Here is a 10,386-nt window from a genome sequence, read left to right on the forward strand (position 1 = left end):
GTGTGTAATTGGCTCAAATGAAGTGCAAGTGAGTCTATCTGAGTTCAACTTTCTTCATTTGACTATGATAAGTAGAATTAAGTGCAACTAAGTCCATCTAAGTAGAGTGAAATTGACTTAGTGTTGTTTATAACCAGCTAAGTGCAATTAAACAAGATTTATTAGCTTCCAATTGTGTTTAAAGAAGTACAAATGGTGCTTTTGCTTCATTACTGACCAACTCCGATTAATTGTTTTATGGATAATGAACTTTTTGACATTAATTACATTGTAGTGAAATACGTGTTTTCATTTCCTCTAATATAGAGAATACTGTCTAGTAGAAGTGAAACTTGAATTCTTATAATTCTATTACCCACTTCATAATTTGCTTTCCTGGCTTTAAATAGAGCATCACTTCTGGCAACAATTTGTTGGCTGTCAGCACATAAAAATTTTGCACAATGAGATACACCTTGAACTTCCTGCAAGAAAAAGCTAAGGCCATGACCCACTACTTTGCTTTGGTGTAGGTCGCCTCTCTAGGACTTATCACTATGCTTTCAAAAAAGACAGGTTTATAGCTCCTTCCTACTTTTTGCAACAATACCGCCTCAATAGCCATCGTTCCTATCGTCACGACGACATAAAAATCATCTTCTTGATTGGGTGAAAACACCATAGGCAATTGACACAAGATTTCCTTCCCCCTATCAAAAGCTTCATGAGCTTCTTCATCCCATTCAAAACCATGCACCTGTTGCACTCTCTTTTGAAGGGGGTATACATACTGTGACAGCATCCAAACAAACCTTGATAGATATTTCAACTTGTGCACAAATGATGTTAGACTCTAAGCATTGGAAGGAGGCTCCATCAGGACTAGAGCCTTGAACTTTTTTAGAGTTGTCTCAATTTTTAACCATGGTTTTCCTATATAGAAAATAGAAGGTACGGTCATTTTATTATACTCAATAGCACGTTACCTAGATAATCCACTTGATTTCCTAAATAGAATCAATGTGTTATGTAGACATTTCCTTTTCCTGGATATATATAGGAAATCCATCTTGGTATGACTATTAGAATAGATACGTTTTACAATAATATACATAGGTTTTTCCTATGTAGGAATTGATTTAAAGTTCCTTGTGTCAGTTCTCTTACCTTTTGTAGGTTTGAAAAGGATCTTGAAGCCCAAGCAGTGATAGGCTTACCTATAGAACACCGGCCCCTTGGGGAAACTCTTAAGCAATGGCTCATACTATAGTACTACTAACCCAAAGGGGTAGAGCTCAAGGCCAAAATCTTTGGAATTCAATTTTCTCACTATAGGCCGACAATATTGGCAGGAATAGCAGGGGAGGCACTTGACTGCATATGGAAAGAAAGCAGGTTGCACCACTTGAGGGCCATGCAGGAGGGGGGGTTGCCAGGTTCAGGGGTCACCACGGTGCAGAGGGCCATGGGCTGCAGCCCATCAAAAAATCCTGGGCTGGAGTTGGATATCAGGAGGGAAGCAGCCCGCTATACAAAAAGTGGCAGCCAGCTATGCAGACGTAGGCAGGTTGGCTTGCAGACGAGAGGTCGCCACCTGAGAGGTAGGGTGAGTTGCCAGGTGCAGGGGTACACCCGTGGACAGGTCTTGAAGGAGAGGGAAGGCCCAGATGACCGGCAGGCATTGAGGAGAAGGTGCATAGGCTATAGACAGGAGAAGGCTGCAGGGTTGCGCCATCAAGGAGGTGATGGGCCTGGCCGAGAACAGAGAAAGAATGGCCTCCACGGGGTCGCAATAGGAGGAGGTACATCACTTGGGAGGCAAGGAAGGGCCGTCAAGGAGCTGGCCATGGTCGGGTCATGAGGGAGGTGCGCCAAAGAGAGCTGCCAGGAGAGGACAAAGGGAGAGATAGGACAGCAAGGGAGGCCGCCAGTGGTGGCTGTGATTGGAGTCACGAGGGGCTGCAAGAAGCTTGAAGGGGGCCACCATCTGTGAGTAAAGACGAGCAAGGGGCTGCCTATGCATGGAGAGGTGAATCGATTGAGGAGCTTTGGACAAGAAGAAGCCAACGAGGGCTTCGGTGGTTGTTCAGGACATGGCAAAAAAGGTTCGAGAGTGTGTCCCTTGAAGATTGTGTATCGAGGTTGTTTTGAAGCAAGGATAGCAATCATTGCCGGGTTATGTTTGCGCTGTCTAAGACCACTTATTTCTTCTCGTCTATCTCGTCACATGCCCTAATACACTCGTGGTAGCGTTCGCTTCGGATTTTGTGTATGGTTGTGTGCAGAGAGGGAGGGAGAGAATAATTGAGTGAGTTGTTTTGTGTGTGGTCAAGGCGTGTGTCACCTCTGTGTGAATGTGTATATCCGGAAATGCTAGTAGGAGAGCCTGTTCATTGGAAGTTTGCAAAAAGTGAGTGTGTGTGTGTGTGTGTGAGATTCTGTGTGGCTTGGGGTGTTCGATATCTGATGGGCTATAGAGAGGCATCTAGTTTGTATACTGTGTGTGTTCCCATTTCTCACATCCCATCAATGGTGCCCCCACTGAGGATCTACTGATTTCTCCTCGATGAAGTCTGAAAGCCTGAAGATGATGCATGATATTGACTTGGTGCTTGCTAGAGAAGAAGAGGCTGCGGATTGGTTTTCCAATCTAGAGCTATACCTGTTGCAGTTGAGAATTTGTGGACATGAAGCCAAATTGAAGGCCCTACCATTGGTTCTACAAGGACAAGCCAAAGCTTGGTTCAAAGGACTGAAGATTGCAGATCGGCAGTCGATGAGCAAGATTCGCAAACAATTTGTTGAAGCTTTTCAAAACCAAGTTTATCCATCGGACTTGGGTGAACAATTAAGCAAGCTAAAGCAGGATGTAAGTGAAGATTTTGCTTTGTTTTTGGGTAAATGAGTCTATTTGGGAGAGACTAGCTTTTGTTACATGTGTGCGAAATGGGGACCATTTCAAGCGAGAGCAGTTTCTAGCCTGCTTGCACCCGCGAATCAAAGAGAAGGTCGAGTGTGGTCGTGCAGAGGACTATGAGCAAATGGTTTGCTTGGCAAAGGCAAAGAGCACGAAAGCAAAGAAGAAGCTAGAGATGGGTTTGTTGAAGCTGGAAGACTATGGATATAGATCACCAATGGAGTTATGTCATGCCATGAAGCCAAAGGGGAGTTCAAGCGTCAAAGAGGTAGCTGCTTTGACATTGGTAAGCCATTCTGATCATTCGTTTCAGTTTGTACCTCCAATTTGGTGTGCTGCTATACAAGACTATGTTAGCCTGGCTAGCAAGGATGCGGTCTTGGTCGAAGCGTGTATGCATGAAGAATCAAAGGAAGCTATGGATCAGAGCTCACAGGACAAGTTTGAAGATGTTGACAAAGCGATGGTCGAAGCTGTACAGGAAGAAGCTAGCCAGGGGGTTGGGCAACCTTGCCCTATCGATTCTGTTGAAGAGTGGCAGTGCATTCCAGAAGGTGTTGGTGATGTCGACCTACCAGAAGATGAGGTAATAGATCATGGCTTTCTTTCTCGCTTAGCAAATGATGTGGTCATAGAGGAGGGTGGTTGAGCAATCCAATTTTCTTGCGCATAAAGTGGTTGAAGATGAAGTGTCAAAGGCTATGGCAGACAAAGAGTGGCATGGTGAGTCAGGTATGGAGTGCATGCCATTTGAAGAACCTACAATAGAGGGTATGCTTGGAAAACATGTAGGCTTGGATATGCAACAGGTGGAGGAAAATTGTAGTGTATTGCTACTTTATGCTATGCTATGGATACATATGGTGTTGAAGGTTTCTCTACAGGTATCTTTGTATCGGCTGCCAGGCTTTTTTGAAGAGGATTATGCTATGGAGAGCTCTCTAGCAGGTGAGAAAATCATGGGGTATGGTGGGGATGCTTCACAGGTTGGTTTACAAGCTTGTTTTATCTATGAAGCCAGCGTATGGATACAGGGAATTGAAGATCGATACTATGCCAAGCTGCACGAGAGGCTTGTTTTTGGGTTTACAGGTGCAAAAAAATGGTTGTATATGAAAATATTACGGATGCATGGCTGTACTCAATGCCATGTTTTTGATCAAGGTGGAGTTTACACTATGTTGGGGAGAGCCTATCGTTTTCCATTTGACCCAGGCGGGCTCTACAGCAAATGAATATCTCTCTCTATCTATCTTATGCGTCTTGTACATAATCTCTATCTATCAACTTCTTATTATGCAATGCTATTTTACCTAAATAATACTATGGTTGAGCATAATTAATGTTGAACTAGGGGTTGGGAAATGATGGTACAGCCCGACTGTGTCGACCCATGGAGGTGCAAGAAGTCCATGCATGGTGGTTTGCAGGCAAGTGGCAGGTACATTGGGCAAGTGTTTGATGGTGTTAGGGACCAGGTACACCAGGATGGAGCACTTGCTAGCAGAAACTGCAAGGGTTTTTCTCTTACAAGTGACAAGAGTAAGTGTTGATATCACAAGCTTGTGAGCGGGACAAGAGGTGCTAGATAGAGGTGCTATCAGGTTTGTGATATGGGATTTGGGACAGGCTGTCTGCACGACACTCTAATGCCAGGATGTGTATGCCAAATGCGACATAGTACAGGTCATTTGTGGTTCTCAAGACTTGGAAGACGAAAGGTTTTATGATGTGTATGTCTTGATCGGACATCAAGATCAGCAGGTGCAAGGCTTTTCATGTGCTTAAGGATATGTGTTTTTAGTTTGTCAATCGAGTCCTCGGGCAAGAGGATTTCCCTTTGATGTTGTCGACGTTCGCGACAATCGGCGCTTCTATTGGCGGATATCTTGACACCTTGAAGCTGTTTTTATGCTCTTTTGTGGCTATCAAGCGTTGCCCTTGTGGAATGATATGAAGGGCTGTTCTCACTATGGCCTAGTGTCGATTGCCTTCGGTGGGAATGCCCCTCAGAAGAGGAATTGTTTTTTTGGAAGGCTTTAAGTTTTAAAAGCCATGCAACTATCAGAGGAGGTAGCACTATCAAGGGAGGTCGTCCAGGAATAATAGGGGAGGCACTCGGCTGCATATGGAAAGAAAGCAGGTTGCGCCACTTGAGGGCCATGCAGGAGGGGGGGTTGCCAGGTTTAGGGGGTCACCACGGTGCAGAGGACCGTAGGCTGCAACCCATCAAAAAATCCAGGGCTGGAGTTGGATATCATGAGGGGAGCAGCCCGCTATACAAAAAGCGGCAGGAATAGTAGGGGAGGCACTCGGCTGCATATGGAAAGAAAGCAGGTTGCGCCACTTGAGGGCCATGCAGGAGGGGGGGTTGCCAGGTTTTGGGGGGTCACCACGGTGCAGAGGACCGTGGGCTGCAGCCCATCAAAAAATCCAGGGCTGGAGTTGGATATCATGAGGGGAGCAGCCCGCTATACAAAAAGCCAGCTATGCAGGAGGGGGGTTGGCTTGACGAGAGGTCGCCACCTGAGAGGTAGGGCAAGTTTCCAGGTGCAGGGGTACACCCGTGGATAGGGCTTGAAGGAGAGGGAAGGCCGAGCTGAGCGGCGGGCATTGAGGAGAAGGTGGACCGGCTACAGACAGCAGGAGAAGGCTGCAGGGCTGCGCCATCAAAGAGGTGATGGGCCTGGCCGAGAGCAGAGAAAGGAAGGCCGCCACGGGGTGGCAATAGGAGGAGGTACATCATACTTGGGAGGCAAGGAAGGGCCGTCAAGGAGCTGGCCATGGTCGGGTCATGAGGGAGGTGCGCCAAAGAGAGCTGCCAGGAGAAGACGAAGGGAGAGATAGCAGAGCAAGGGAGGCCGCCAGTGGTGGCTGTGATTGGAGTCATGAGGGGCTGCAAGAAGCTTGAAGGGGGCCACCATCTCATGTGAGTAAAGACGAGAAAGGGGCTGCCTATGCATGGAGAGGTGAATCGATTGAGGAGATTTGGACAAGAAGAAGCCAACGAAGGCTTCGGTGGTTGTTCAGCAGGTGGCAAAAAAGGTTCGAGAGTGTGTCCCTCGAAGATTGTGTATCGAGGTTGTTTTGAAGCAAGGATAGTAATCATTTCCGGGTTATGTTTGTGCTATCTAAGTCCACTTATTTCTTCTCATCTCTCTCGTCTCATGCCCTAATACACCCATGGTAGCGTTGGCTCCGGGTTTTGTGTATCGTTGTGTACGGAGTGGGAGGGAGAGAATGATTGAGTGAGTTGTTTTGTGTGTGGTCGAGGCGTGTGTCGCCTCCCTGTGTGTCTATATCCGAAAATGCTAGTAGGCGAGCCTGTTCATTGGAAGTTTGCAAAAAGTGAGTGTGTGTGTGTGATTCTCTGTGGCTTGGGGTGTTGGATATCTGCTGGGCTATAGAGAGGCATCTAGTTTGTATACTGTGTCTGTTCCCATTTCCCCCATCCCAACGCCCCCACCACAGTGCCGGTGCATCAACATGTCATCCCACTCATTCGTTGTCTCCATCTACTTAAGAGCAATCAACTCACTTCAAGAGATTCGTGTCGACTAGACGGTTTACACACTCTTCTAGGCATTGATTCTCTAGTGGTGGATGTGGTGGCTGCTATGGAGGAGGCACCATTGATGCTTCCATACCACCTCATAGTCACCGAGGTTCCTTACCTCTACCTTCTTTGCCCACCCCCACACCGGCTACGGTGTCGTCCTCTACTCTGGCTTATGTGCGACTTTTCAAGACTCCTGGCTACACACTACTAGCAACTCCTCCAAGGCTCACCCCACTCAACACTCCTCACTTCACACCACTAGCTACTCCTTCAGGCCACATCCCACTCGATACTCCTCGCTTCGGAGCCCAGATTCCCGTGGAGATACCTGCAACAACAGAGAAGATTGGAAGATTGCCAAGCTCACACCACTTGGGGACCAGCAGATGGGAATCATTTGAGGCCAACTTTGTAAGTGTTGTTGCATTGCTCTTTAGGTTTAGTACTTTTGGGTATTTGTAATCTTAAACTTTAAGATAACGTTTTCTTTGTATGTTTTGAATAGTGGTTGATGACTAGACATGAGCCCAGAACATACGAGTGCAAGTATGCAGGTTGAAAGGTCTTAAACGCCCTTATGTACATTCTGAGCTCTTGACCCCACTTGGTAATTATCTAATTTTAATCTTTGAAATTTATTTATTTTCATAATAATTTGTTGAATTGTTTTATGTTTTTATGTTTATATTTATAGAAACTTTTATTGGGATTTTTTTAGAATCGGACAGATATGCCACTGGGTTGCAAAGAGGCGTAAGATTTACTGACATCAGACTAGCAACTAGTTTTACTTCTATATGGCGTATTAAGAGATGACATGTATACGTCAATTTGTAGATTATGAACAATAATGTAATTGATTCTATAGTTTTTGGAAGATGAGAATAGCAATATAATTCGATTCTACTTTTGTGAACAACAATGTAATTTATTTTGGTTCTACAATGCTTTTGTCAATTCACTATACGTTTTTGTAAATTTTATGTTTTTTTCAATTCACTGCTTTTGTTAATTCTATGCTTTTGCACTTTGTTCAATACATATGGTTGATTGGGTGGCAAGGAATTGTGAGTCTTGCTACCAAAAAAACTATGAGAGTCATTATTTACGGCTCTGCACCGTTACTATATATGTCACTATTTAAAAACACGCAACGTTGTTATTTGTGTCTTTATCAGTGTCGCTATACGAGTCGATATATAGAGACGCATATAGAGATGCGAATAGAGACACATATAGAAATGCTCTGTTATTGCGACAATAGTAGCAATGATTTTAACGACATCGGGGATAAAACTACCCCCATACATTTGCGTCACTATATGCATCACTAGTCTTAAGCAACTCTTGTAGTGCAAAAAATACTTTTTTTGATATGTAAATAGATTGGGAAGAACTTTTAAGTAGAAAAAGGTAAAAATGTGTTTTTTTTTTTTTACATTTTCTAGCTTGGAGTTATGCATATGTTTTATGATGTGGCATGGAAAAGGGGTGGAAAAGGATAGTTAATGCCACAACACCTTTTTTCCTTTACTTTCAAAGAGCTATAAAGAGATTTTGGACCTCTAGGAGGACCACAACCTATATGGCCCTAAGAAAGGGATAGTTAATGCCACAACACCTGTTTTCCTTCAGTTTCAAAGAGCTATAAAGCGATTTTGGACCTCTAGGAGGACCACAACCTATATGGCCCTAAGAAAAGGCTACGGAATCCTACTCAAAAGTAGTTTATTGAATGAACTTGTTCTTCAAAGTCTACACAAAATTAGTGTTCGTCTCTTAAAATTAGGGATCCTTATAAGACCCATGTAAAGTTCATATCGTTTCTAATGACATGGGAAGATGAAGCCATCTTTGAGAAATACTACCCTCCCTACTTCTTGAGATGAGTAAATTTTGAATCCCTAAGTTGAGGATTCTATAATGTACTTGAGTTTTTTTGTCAATAAAATTTGTGTGCAATCAAGGCCTTTGTTTTAAACTTACCGGCATTATCAAAAGTATTGATAATTAAGGATTTTTTCCAAAAATCAATGTCCAAAACAATTGGTCCTAAAATAGGACATCGTATTTGTAAGTTATGTTCATTCAATGTTTTAGATCTTTGGGAAAAAGGAAAGGTTCTATAAGCCCCTATGTTTTGGAAAGTGGCTGTGCAATTTTTTGTGGCCCTCAAATAACCAAAAGAAAAGGACTTGAAAAAGAGAGGCCTATGTGAACTTATAGCTAAAAGCTAAGGATAGTCAATTATGACAAAGATATGTAGCTAAATATAGCACTACATGAAGCAAGGAGCCAAAAATCATGCGCTAAGAAAAACGCACTTTTGAGGCCTATATAAAGGAAGAGAGGGAAAACTCAAATCATATAGAGAAAATAAGAAATTTGTAGAAAAACTTCTATATGGTGGTGAGAGCACACCATCCTGCTACTACTGCCCTCGTCACATCCCTCTTTTGTGAGCGATAACCAAGGCATAGTTCATTGCATACTTGCCAATGAGACTACAAATTCATCATTAACATTGTTGGCCTCACATGAGTAAGAAACATTCATGGGAACTAAAAACTTCCCGGGAGGTTACCCATCCCAACACTATGTCAATCAAAGAGCACTTAACCGCAAGGTAACTAAACATTGAGTTAAACATCCCTTTTGTCCATATCCTCAAAAGAATGTAGATTTAAGCTTAAATTCATATCTACCTATGAACCATGTGTAGAATAAGCATATGAAGGAATATCTAGAATCTGTTAAATATGCATGTACGTGGGTGCAATATGGATGCATTTACTAAATATGAAAACAATATCCCTTGTTTTTGTGTGATTTTCTTTTTACCCTAGCCAACCTCCATGTTATTATTATTCCTCCCTAATGTGTCTCATCCAAACCCCTTGAAAGTGAATTATGGAGCGTGATTTCCTTCTTACTTATGGTTGTGTATGTAGTTGGATATGTTTCTAGTTAAATAGATGTATAAACCTCTCACTAGAGTCATGTTTTTATGTATTATCCAAATCGTTTATATGTAAACGTCCTTTTTGTGTCTAAAATTAAAGTGGTTACCAATGATTATAGTATTACACCCTTTTTCTTTTCTTTTAAATTTCTTTTTGTAGTACATGAGAGATGGCTCCAAGGAAGACAACACACAATTCCAATGCCGTGCCTAAAGCTCCCACAAACCCTCCAATTAATGGAGTTACTAATGGCCATCCTCAACCTCAACAGGTTGTTATCACACCCCCCTCTTATCTTAGTAAGTCAAATTGTCATTTTTTTCATTGTTCATATATAAGTTGATTTTAGTATGGGAAGCATAGGACATGCCAAAAACAACCAAGAATATGATTATCAATCATGAGAGACATGAAGCATTTATTCTCTCCATCAAGTTGAAAGAGTTGTTTGTCAGTAGTATTGTTTGATCTAAGGCAATTTTCTTTAATCAATATTGAAGTTAAACCTTGAAAATAAAGTTATTGATAGGGAATCCTCTTGCCAGATCGAGCTCGTGATTAGAAAGGGAATAGTACAGCTAGCAGAGAATAAGTTGTGGTTAGCAGCACTTGTATCTCCCAGTGATCAAGTGTCCCTAGAACTTACAAATGATAATATTTCTTTGGATACACAATTATCAATAAATAGACCTTTTCAAAGGCTCTTTTGGTTAGATAGAAAAAGTTCATAGGTTGTTGCAAACTTGTGATATTGACTATCTCTTTTTGTTAAAAGAGGGAACTATTTTCATTAGACCTTGATTGAGAAAGAATTTTTTGAGTTGATGTTTGAAGAGATATATGGAATTAATCATGGTTGGAATTGATAAAGGAACCATGATTTTATATGAAAAACAATTGTGGGAGTAACTAGAAAACAAGAGGGATGGGTGAGTGCTATGTGAAAAGTGGGAGAGTAGTATCCAATT

The 10,386-nt window shown here is 42.5% G+C and overlaps 3 pseudogenes; 1 reads left to right on the forward strand and 2 right to left on the reverse strand.

Moving 5' to 3' along the window:
- Window positions 1-1,295: 1,295 nt before the first annotated feature.
- LOC147438036 (uncharacterized) lies at window positions 1,296-2,157 on the reverse strand (annotated as a pseudogene).
- A 388-nt stretch (window positions 2,158-2,545) lies between these two features.
- Window positions 2,546-3,650, forward strand: LOC147438037 (uncharacterized; annotated as a pseudogene).
- Window positions 3,651-4,126: 476 nt separating this feature from the next.
- LOC147438038 (uncharacterized) lies at window positions 4,127-6,860 on the reverse strand (annotated as a pseudogene).
- Window positions 6,861-10,386: the final 3,526 nt, after the last annotated feature.

This window comes from Adiantum capillus-veneris, chromosome 17 (assembly GCF_014529385.1).
Source record: "Adiantum capillus-veneris isolate H3 chromosome 17, ASM1452938v2, whole genome shotgun sequence".
In the NCBI taxonomy this organism is placed as follows: Eukaryota; Viridiplantae; Streptophyta; class Polypodiopsida; order Polypodiales; family Pteridaceae; genus Adiantum; species Adiantum capillus-veneris.